The sequence below is a fragment of the Schistocerca serialis genome, chromosome 1, assembly GCF_023864345.2.
Source record: "Schistocerca serialis cubense isolate TAMUIC-IGC-003099 chromosome 1, iqSchSeri2.2, whole genome shotgun sequence".
Lineage (NCBI taxonomy): Eukaryota > Metazoa > Arthropoda > Insecta > Orthoptera > Acrididae > Schistocerca > Schistocerca serialis.
The window spans coordinates 635,343,454-635,355,553 of NC_064638.1; positions in this window are offsets into that span (position 1 = coordinate 635,343,454).

Below are 12,100 nucleotides of genomic sequence, written 5' to 3' on the forward strand. Positions count from 1 at the left end.
GGATCATAAGCTTTCAAGAAGTTATTTGGTGTATCGAGATTTGATAATTCTTGGGGAAAACTTCATTTTTTCCATTTTTCACAAAAATATTTTGTAATTTAACAATATACAAAAATATTAGTAGTCCACCTTAAAACATATCCTCTGTTCTGCCTCCTTCACATAATACTAGCATAAAGCATCGGGCTGTTCTGAAGTTTTCCTCACTCTTATACTCTTGTCACTCTCAGCTTAATATGCTGATACAATCATCCTAGAGAATGTTTCAGTCTGTTGACTACTAACCTATTTGCCAAAACCAACACCACACCATTTTTATAATACCATCAAAAATAGTAAAGGTGGGTAATCCATAATTTCTAACCCATGTGGCATTATTTAGCCTCACTTGTGGCTAATGACTCCATAAGGCGCTATGGTAATCGCGAGCCGTACGTAAGTTTGTGCTGTTGTAGGTTTCTGTCCTCTGTTCGATGCCAGACTGTATCTTTTAGTTGACATGGTTGTGGTTGTTTGCATTCTTCTTGTGTTGACTAGCGCCACTTGGTTTCGCAAGTGTTGCCTGTCCGCTAGTGGCAGCAGCGGCGTTATCGATATGTAGTAACCGTGGCCCTTTCTTTGGGGTGACGTCGTTGTTCTTCCGGGTCGTGTGAGTGAGCAGTTCGCTTGGGGACTCCGTAGGAGCCAAGAGGGCAGTGCGAAACGCGTCTGGACCGCTGGCTTCACGCCTGCACTGCCGGATGGAAGGGCTGTGGTCGTGAGGGTACACGACCGAGTCGTCAACCAAATCCAACAAGCTTTGAGTGGCTTTTAATCCTAACAGTGAAACTTCCACCACTGTGAGATCTCATGATTCTCCAGTGACTTGGGTTCGTGTTGCTGCTCGCTGTATAGCCGAGGCGAAGAGCAGCGAGTGGAGTACTTGGGGAAAGCGAATCTACTTACAAGGCGAGGCCGCCAATTGTGAAATTCAGATTCGATTCATACTGCGCATAATAAAAGCTCATGGCCAGAGGTGTAATGTGGCAAAGCACCAAGATGCACTTCTCAGCCGTTGTCGAGAAAATCGACAGTTAAAAGAAACCGTTGCGGCGAAATACTCTCTACGATTAATAATTTTTTACAGCGTCGTGGCGCAGCGGTAAGCGCTCGGGTTCGTAATCCGAATGGTCGCCGGATCGAATCTCGCTCCATGCAATTTTTTTTATTATTAGTTTTTGTAATTCAAATATATATATATATAAACTATTAATGAAGTGCTTATGAATGTTGGCGAAGGCGGATCGCTCTCCAATTGTACCGCCTCCATTTTTCCGTTTTTTTTTAACAGGGTGTACCAAAGCTCTCCCGTCCGCACTGATTTTCGACGACGTTATAAGTTGCGCTAGGGACCGCATCTAACTTCTTTCGAAGTTAGCAGGCAACTACGCTGTTATGCGGTGGCTCGTTTCGGCCCATTCAACATCTGTCATTCAAGTGTAACGAGCGAGTAACGGAGTTTATATTTCATACCTGCCACAGCAAATTTGTGTTCCTGGGGTCTCTATTCTAATTCGAACGTTTGACTTACGCTATAAGTATTCGTTTCGGAATATCGTCTTCCGTTAACTATACGTGGTTAACATTATGAAGACAATTAATAACATTTGTGAAATACAACTTTGTTTGCGGAAAACATAATGATGTTCGAAGTCGCCAGTTTTTCCACGACAACCGACTTTCAACAACTTACTATATGCATAATTGTTGCAACTGATTGCCGGGAATTATATATTTGAATTACAAAAAACAAATACTAAAAAAAAGGTTGCATGGCGCGAGATTCGATCCGGCGACCATTCGGATTACGAACCCGAGCGCTTACCGCTGCGCCACGACGCTGTAGCAAATTTTTAAGCGTAGAGAGTATTTCACCGCAACGGTTTCTTTTAACTCTCGATTTTCTCGGCAACGGCTGAGAAGTGCATCTTGGTGCTTTGCCACATGAGTTTTTATTATGCGCAGTATGAATCGGATCTGAATTTCACAATTGGCGGCATCCCCTTGTTAGCTTTCATCGACCTCATGTTACTAATTGCTGCATTCTATGTGTTACTATTTGTTAAGTTCAACCAGCGGTATTTTTCCTGTCTGGTGGTCGCTAACGCCCCAGTGAGCTGCCCTGGAGATTAGTGTATGTAACGGCTGTGTACGTTTCCTCGCCTTGCCGCTGCTGTCCGGTAAGGAGTGTAGTTTTGACAGTTTCCTAGATTTGTAGGTCGGTTGGTGTTTCTTCTACTCTGGTAGTAGTGGTTCGTTTCTCCTTTCGTACGCTCTAAACACAGCATTCTGAGGACGTACTGCTGACCGGCAGTTCCGGCTTTGGCATGGTGGTTATTGGACGTTAGGTAGCTTCAGCAGATTATCATTATTCATTGGTTAGCTTGCCTTTAGACTGAGTTAGTATCTTGTGAAGTGAATTTAACTCTTGGCCTTCTTTCTCATCGCTCGCGAAAGAGTTTTTGGCCTGACCTACTCAGAGGTCGATTCCTGGAACACCGTCTGTGACTAGTCCTTGTGTTTTATTATTCTCTTATTATTTTATTATTGTATTACCAAGTTACCATCATTTTCCTCACGTGTTTGATGGTCAGTTGCTTGCCCTTTTGAATTAACATTGTTCTTATATTTCCTGTTTTAATGTATATTTCTAAATTTTTAAGAAAATAATTCCCATTCTTGGTGTTTAAACGGTTGTACTACCAAGTTTACTATCATTTTGTCTCACCTGTTTAGTGATCAGTTGCCTGTCTTTTAAATTAACTTTTGCTATTGCCTTGCATTTGACAGTATGTTTGTTAAATTTGTTTTTAATAATTATCATTCTTGGCGTTAAATGCCTTCAGCCGCGACTGTCGCTACTTCTCTTAAAATTCTAATGTGGCAATTGTATTTTAGCAGTTAACCTTTAAGACCTTGGTGATTTGCTTTCAATATTCAAATAACTGTAGTTTGTATGCTGCAACAAGTTAAAAAATTCTTAATTTATTGCCATTAAGGCCTTCAACCATGAGTGTCGTTACTTGTCTTAAAATTTTAATTTGGCAGTTGTATTTTTGCAGCTAGCTTTTAGACCGTGGTCACTCGTCTTTTATATTTTAATAACTGTAATTGTAAGTTGCAGCAAGTCTAATGAATTATCAATTTATTGCCATTAAGGCCTTCAGCCGTGAAACAATTCTTAAATTATTGCCATTATTTTAATTTGTTGTTGATTTTAAATAAATTGTGTGTGGTTGAAAGAAAAGCCAACCAATAGTAAATGATTACGGCCCCGTCCACAATCGTAACCGAATTCTACCTTCCTTAACCACCAAGTCTCAAATCGGATTCCGCCATATGCTGGCAGACGTTTATCCTTCTTACAGGAGGCGTAACACGATTTTCGAAAAAACAGTCAAGACTGAAATGTCATTTCTGAATGAGAAACCCAATGCGTGGTTACTACCGTCTTTTCTGGTCGGTTGGGCTGAAACGCCTATCCTTCGTATGTAGGGCGTTTCATGCCAATTTGCCAATGGTGGTTCAAATGGTTCAAATGGCTCTGAGCACTATGGGACTTAACTTCTATGGTCATGAGTCTCCTAGAACTTAGAACTACTTAAACCTAACTAACATAGGCCGGCCGAAGTGGCCGTGTGGTTCTAGGCGCTGCAGTCTGGAACCGCGAGACCGCTACGGTCGCAGGTTCGAATTCTGCCTCGGGCATGGATGTGTGTGATGTCCTTAGGTTAGTTAGGTTTAACTAGTTCTAAGTTCTAGGGGACTAATGACCTCAGAAGTTGAGTCCCATAGTGCTCAGAGCCATTTGAACCATTTGAACCTAACTAACATAAGGACATCACACACTTCCATGCCCGAGGCAGGATTCGAACCTGCGACCATAGCAGTCGCGCGGTTCCGGACTGTGCGCCTAGAACCACTCGGCCACCGCTGCCGGCCCTTAATGGTGTTGCAATTTTATGAACAGCACTATATATGCAGCTGCGAAACCTAGATTACCACCGTCAGTCAGTTTTTCGAGACTATAGCAGTTAGTTACCTTTCTACGGTCTGTTTACAGTGGAAATTTAGCAAAAACACGGGAAAAGGTTCATTTACTACGCCGAGGCGACCCAACTAATATAGTCAGGAGCAGGTAAGCAGTCTTTTGAATCGGAGCAAAGTGATCGCAGCTCGCGCCGGAAATGGAGAGCGCCGGTGCGCGTCGGTGGTGGTCGCGTGGGTTTCGAAAATAGCGCTGCAGGTGGCTGGGGGGCACGGCTGGGCGCCCAGCGCTCTCGCCTCGCGACTTTTCACGCGTCCACAGGCGCGCGCGCGCTCCGCCGGCTGCGGTGTGTGTGTGTGTGTGTGTGTGTGTGTGTGTGAAACCGCCGGCCACCGCCCCACTCTGTGCAGCTGGCGAGCCTGGCTGTCCATCCGGCCATGTGTGCGGGTGAGGGCGGGCCTGTGATTTGTCCGAGCGCTGCGATCGCGGCCCGGGCACAAAGGGCCCCACAGCCCTGCTGCGTGCTGCGTGCTGCGGCGTTCCCTCGCGGCCAGCCACATTCCTGGGGCCGGAATACCTCACACACACCCGCCACTGCTGGAAAAAGCACGCCGCCGTTAAAGGGCCTATGCAAACAGAGAGCTTTTTCCTGAATTTCGTGGTACTGGGAGCCTGCACAAACGAAACAATGAGTTCTGATAATCGAGGGTATGGATGTTGTTGATACTGTTCACACAACGGCTGAGCATACTGGAAATTTATACAATGGACACACCGTACAGTTTATGGTAACGAAATTCATTTGAATACTCAACTGACCTCACAACCCATAGTTGATATGATCAAGATAAATCCCCTCCGGCATTGTGATCCAATAGTCCAATCGTAGACTGTAAGTTAAACCATCTATCTTCCTTATTTGAAATCCAGCATAGCGAGGGAGCCAAGGTGCTGAACTAGTACCACATGATCCGCGGCGGCTCCCCGGATATCGACCCTTGCAATCTGTTTTGGTCTTTGGTAGTCGGTTGCTACTCGAGCGTGAGAGAGAGAAGGGGTCGCTGGAGAGAGAGGTGAGATCATTACGAGTGTCACAAGTGCCTCGCGAAGTGGTCGTCGATTTGGCCGGCGTCGGCAGTACTTGGTGGCGTGTCGTGGCCGAGCCTAGGTGCGTGGCGGCCGTTGACGGCTGTTGCTATGTGAATCAGGTTCACTTATCTGCCGATTGCAGAATTTATGCAGTCAGACGTGGACTCTTGAACTGTTTCAAGGTGTTTTTCAGTGCATACGTGGTTTTATTTCAACATGTTTTCTGTCCTCAACATCTGCAGGTGTGTTGACCCCAAATTTATTTTAAGTGCAGTTTGCTCTTTGCTCCTGAACTCTGAATTCATATTCATGATTTATTGTGTGGGCCAGTGTTACGGCCCATTAAGTACAGACAGCTACTGAATCGTGATTCAAGTTATTTTGCCACGGTTTTGATGTGTTTCACTGACTTCGTTGTCTTGAAAGTCTGTGATCGTTGCGGTTATTTTTGTTTTAGACTCTGTTAGTACAGAAATTTAGTCTGTTCCAGGAAGTACTGTCTATTACTGAGCACAGATCGTGGTCGACAGCCTTGTTATTCCGCCAGATATTTTCTCGGGAGTTTTGGATGTTGCCTCTGCACCGGATAAGCTTTATAACTGGATGTTTCGTAAACTAGTTTATATGCTCTTGCGATCTGTAGGGGCATATAGGCCAACTCCAGGGGTAGCATTATTAGTACTAATGGGACTCTGTCCTCCTGATATAAAAATCAGAGAACAGGCGGCATGGTACTGGATAAAAAAAGAGGAGTAAAATAGTCGAACTACTGGGGATTCAGGTAGGGAATAAATATGAAATTAAACTTAGTGGGGAGGAACCTTGGCAAGAACAGTGGGATAACGACGAGACGGCACGTACAACGCACGAACTGCTGCCCAATATTATGGAGCGATTACAGCTCAAATACTTCACACCATCAAGAGGACTGCAGCACTTCCTTACCGGACATGGACCCTACCGGCATACCTATGCCGGTTTGGGAAGCGGTCTACACCAACGTCTGACTGTGGGGTCGTACAGGGCACCCCAGACCATGTGGCGTATGAGTGCCACCTCTTCGACGATGTAGCGGCACAATTAAGGCTACAATTACCAAATTACTACACGTACCACCTGCTCAGGCAAGAGGACCATTTTCAAATCCTAAACAAACTTGCCAATTATATATCGAGCAAAGTTTTAAAAGATTTCTTAAGGTACAATCAAAACCAGACTAAACCCGATGTAGACTCCATACACCTGTCCTGTTCCGCCGCGACGTGGACATGGCCAGCAGCTTCACGGCTGGAATTCACCACGTCTCGGCCTAGGGGGAGGGTGCACATTTAAACTGATCAAGGCACTCACCGAACTTGACAGTAGGAATAAGTATTAGGTTAGACGTAACATAAGACAGAATAACTCCATTAGCATAGAACTGCAGCGATTCAAATATTCTGGGCCAGCCCGGTGCCAGAGGCTTGCCCACTGGGATCTCGGTGGGCACGGCCAAAACGTAGGTTTATAGCACGCTCGCACACCTGTAACGCTGCAGGTAGAGTAGAGTAGTTACCAAAGTAGTAGATACAGAATAATATCAACTCCGAGGACGTAGCAATGAAAGAAATATGTAGAATAAGACACCAGTAGGACTTAGAAATGCCCACAGTAAAAATAGAAATAACAAATGTTCCTAGTTACTGATTAAAATGAGTTGCAGTATTGTAAATAAGTATATATATTAGGACCCACAAATGTATTAGATGATGGGTTAACACGTAGCTTGTAGTTTGAAGAATAAAGATCTTTTTTTAAAGGATGAAACTAGTTTAATGGCAATTTTGATGTGGTTTTGATCCAATCCTTTTAAGATTCAGGTTTCTTGTTCACTTGAGTTGGCCCTTTTGTACACTCAGTTGAAATTGCGTCACCTAATAGGAGTTCAATGGGGTGTTCTGGGCGTAGTTTTGTTGATTTTATTTTGTGTGCACACGGGTGGGGTCTCCGTAATTTGCCGGCCGGTGTGGGCGTGCGGTTCTAGGCGCTTCAGTCTGGAACCGCGTGACCGCTACGGTAGCAGGTTCGAATCCTGCCTCGGGCATGGATGTGTGTGATGTCCTTAGGTTAGTTAGGTTTAAGTAGTTCTAAATTCTATGGGACTGATGACCACAGATGTTAAGTCCCTTAGTGCTCAGAGCCATTTGAACCATTTGAACAATCTCCGTTATTTAATATTTGCCATTGTATACTCTGTACTCCAGGTGACTAAGCTAAATTTGATTGCTCGTGGGCCTTGTACTGCTATGCGCTGGCTTCAGTGTTCCACACTGGTTGCAGCTTGTGATCCTCGTTCCGCAAGCCAGTAGTCTAGCGGTACGCTATTTGTCCCTCCGCCGGCTGTCGAGCAGTTGGGCTGGCAGGGCATTAGCTGTGTATGTTGTTGCGTGCGACGGTGTTACCGGAGCCCACTCCGTGCACGGAATTCGTATACAAAATACGTTCTATCTCTTTTTGTACTATCCCACAAAGTCTTTGGCCTGTTTACTTTAATAGCTTGTGCTCTCCAAGCGGTCACTATATTATGTGTTAAAGAAAAAGGTTTTAATTTTTATATAAGCGTTCCTTCGGGTTGTATATTGAGATTGCAAATTTTTTTAAATTTTGTCGTATTTTTATATTTATGAAAGGAAAAAAGCTCATAGTCAACGTTTTCCTGAAAATGTTGGTAGGCATGAAGAATTTCATTCATGGTACGCACTAAGAGTATGTGGGGTCTCTTATCCTGCTAATAGCGATTATCAGGTATTTTTCAAAATTATTTTAATAAGCAGGGGTTGTGATCCCCTCAATCTCCTGGATCGAGTTCTTGCCCTTTGTTACCATCATCTTGTCTTTTCTAGGACCGAATTGTCATTGGTATCGCTGCCACTCGTTGGCGAGTGTTAGCTGTCGTAAAAAAATTTTGGGTATTGTCATTATTTGTTCAAGCCTTTGTTCATTGCTAAAATTGTTATTTATTGGTTCATGTGAAATGAAATATTACTTACTGATCTTTTTCCACAGAGGGGTTGTTGTTAAAGTCATTCAAACAAATTTTGAAGTTTCTTTAAATTGCCGCGCGGGTTTAGCCGAGCGGTCGTAGGTACTACAGTCATGGACTGTGCGGCTGGCACCGGTGGAGGTTCGAGACCTCCCTCGGGCATGGGTGTGTGTGTTTGTCCTTAGGATAATTTAGGTTAAGTAGTGTGTAAGCTTAGGGACTGATGACCTTAGCAGTTAGGTCCCATAAGGTTTCACACACATTTGAACATTTTTTCCTTTAAATTGTCTTATTATGTTTTTGTCTTCTTTGTTTTTAAATAGTAATCTTTGAGTTTAGAGAATGACGATCCATAAACCTGGAGTTCAGTCCTTAAGCTAAAATCCTTATTGGTGATTTTGGGGGCCGGGATTTCCCTCTTGGACCACAGTCATCTCACCAAAAATGTTCAAATGTGTGTGAAATCTTATGGAACTTAACTGCTACGGTCATCAGTCCCTAAGCTTACACACTACTTAACCTAAATTATCCTAAGGACAAACACACACACCCATGCCCGAGGGAGGACTCGAACCTTCGCCGGGACCAGCCGTACAGTCCATGACCGCTCGGCTAATCCCGCGAGGCAGTCTTTCGATTTGACGCCACTTCGACGACTTCCGCGTCGATGGGGAGTCATCTCACCCTTCCGTTGATGTATGTCATGGTAGTAGAGTGATACGGAGTCAAAGATTAACACATCTGCAGCAGAATCAAGAAGACCTTTGACATTCTTTTGTTTTTGTTCCACAATGAATTTCATTTCTGATTTCATATGACATAATTTTTAAGATTATGCCCCAATTGAATCTAAGCCGCCACATGTTAACAGGCTTGCAAACAATTCCGTCACCAGGATTCACTCCTCGGTGAGAGTTTGAAAGGCTGCCTGAGTAGAGCTGTGACAGCGCCAATGATACCTCACAGAGGCAATGCTAGTGGGAGCGCCGCTACTCCTCCGTCATCCATAGCCAGCGTGGTAAGGTGGCTGCGATGGATGACCAGAACGCTGTGTACCAGCAAGAACAGCGTTTACCTGACCTTTCGATTTACGTAACGGTAAAGGGTATTTACACAGATGAAAAACATTTTTGCATCACCCCAGTTCCCAGAACAAGACGTTGACATTGGATATTGTATCACAGACACATTTGTTTGACTGTTCAGAGATGTCGCTAAAACCGCCCAAAGATGTAAACAACAATACATGCATGACCAGCGCCTATCAGACGCAGGAGGCCGACAGCCAATCAGTTCCAGTCATTCCACCTGGAAGGAGGTACATGGATCATGTTGTCTGTGGTTCAACCATACCTAGACGATCAATACCGCGGTGCGATTGCGTCCCCATTGTTTCTTTGTTCTGGGAAGGTCTCTCAACAAGGAAAGTATCCAGGCGTCTCTAAATGAATCAAAGCGGTGTTGTTCGGACATGGGGATACAGAGAGACAGGAACTGTCGATAACATGCCTCGCTCAGGCCACCCAAGGGTTACTACTGCAGTGGATGACCCCTACCTACGTGTTATGGCTCGGAGGAACCCTGACAGCAACGCCACCATGTTGAATAATGCTTTTCGTGCAGCCACAGGACATCGTGTTACGACTCAAACTGTGTACAATAGGCTGTATGATGCGCAACTTCACTTCCGACGTCTATGGCGAGGTCCATCTATGCAACCACGACACCATGCAGCGTGGTACCCATTGGCTGAACAACATGCCGAATGGACCGCTCAGGATTGGAACCACGCTCTCTTCACCGATGAGTGTCGCATATGCCTTCAACCACACAAGCGGCTGAGACGTGCTTTGAGGCAACCTGGTAAGGCTGAACGCCTTAGACACACTGTCCCGGGGGTGCAGCAAGATGGTGTTTCCCTGGCATTATGTGGGGCCGACGTACGCCGCTGGTGGTACCGGAAAGCGCCGTAAGTGCTGTACGTTACGTGAATGCCATCCTCCCACCGATAGTGCAACAATATCGGCTGCATATTGGTGAGGCATCCGTCTTCATGGACGACAATTCGTGCCACCATCGTGCACATCTTGTGAATGACTTTCTTCAGGATAACGACATCGCTCGACTAGAGTGCCAGCATGATCTGCAGACATGAATCCTAACGATCATGCCTGGGATAGACTTGTTTATGGACTAAGCGACTCACCAAGAAGTCTGAGGGATCTACGCCGAATCGCCATTGAGGAGTGGGACGATCTGGACCAACAGTGCCTTGATGAACCTGTGGAAGGTATACCACGACGAATACAGGCATGCCTCAGTGGTGGTACAACATGCTATATGTGGTTTTCATGAGCAATAAAAAGGGAGGAAGTGATGTTTATGTTGATCTCTATTCCAATTTTCTGAACAGGTTCCGGAACTCTCGGAACCGAGGTGATGCAGAACTTTTTTTGATGCGTGTATTAAAACTGAAGTGAATTTTTGTAATCTGATGTTGTGTGTGATTATTACATAACACACCGAAAGCATACATTGACTTACAGCTTAAATCGTCCCTTCCAATGAGACTACCACCAGTACAGTATTGTCCAACACGACAGAAATGTGCTTTGGTTTGTGTTTATCTACGACAAGAGCTGCCACATATATCAAGCTACAGGAGTTGCCTCACACAAGGAGTATTTCATTCATGCTGGATTCCAAAGCTGCCACTTCTCATGTAAACGATGACAGTACCATATTTACAACCTTATTGAGACAGACTGAAACCACTGTTTGTTTACTCTAGCAGTAACATGTACATAGCCAAGTGATATGCACAATAAAGCTTGCATCATCTCTCTACTGATACACATTTTTAAGCAATAGATACAAAGTAAGCCTGCATCATCTAAGTATTGTAAATAAGCCTTCCGCTACCACCTTGTCCACAAGCATATTTTTAGTGATGCATACATTGTAAGTGCGCTTCTCCTGAGCATTGAAAAGAAGTATTCTACATAAGCTCTGCTCAACCACCTTGGGTATATGCACATTTTCAGATGTTACACGCAACGGTAACATGTGTCATATAGGTACTGTAGTCAAGCCCTCCATTCTCACCTCGGTCATATATATATTTTCAAACAATACACACGCAGTAAGGATGCATCATCTTATTATTGTAAGTAAGCACTCCACTGCCGCCTCGTCCCTATGACATTTTGAAGCGAAATAAACAACGTAATCAAGTGTCATCTAAGTAACGTAGGTGACGTAATAACTGCTGATGAAACTTAGTAAACTTATTTTGATCCTTCCAGCAAACGGCAAAGCTTAGTCTGGAAATCTCCTTCATCACCACCGCCCAAAGAAAGAAAAAGTGGTGGCTTTTGCTGAAAAACTCATAGTCATCTCATTTTTCTGATAATCATGGAATGACTCATCATCGTGTTGTACCTGTACACGCGTCAGTAACCTGACAATACTACAGAGATGTCCTGAAAACTATGCAAGTCCGTGTCAGGCGCTAAAGATCACACATCCTTTAACAGGCTGAATGTTGCACCATAATAGTGCAAGGGCCACATATTTTAAATGCTGCTATTGAAGATCGTGCAAAAATCAATGTAAAATGCCCTTCTCACTCTCCTACAGCCCTGATTAGGACCTATGTGTCACTTTTCTATACCGTAACCCCTGGGACGTATTTTCTATTATCAGAAGCGGAGGCGATTCCGAAGGACATTTCAAAAAAATGGTTTCCAGCACATCTTTCCTAACTGGCAGGAACTCTGGGACAAGTGTATCACATGCAAAGGAGACTACTCTCAGAAGGACCATCTAAAGCATGAAAATCAGTATAGATATGTTGACAAATAGTTATGTCCATTCTTTACAGAAAGCCCTCATAGATAAATCCTCCACCACCTCCACCTCGGCCATAAACAATTTCAACCGATACACACAAAGTGTGCATG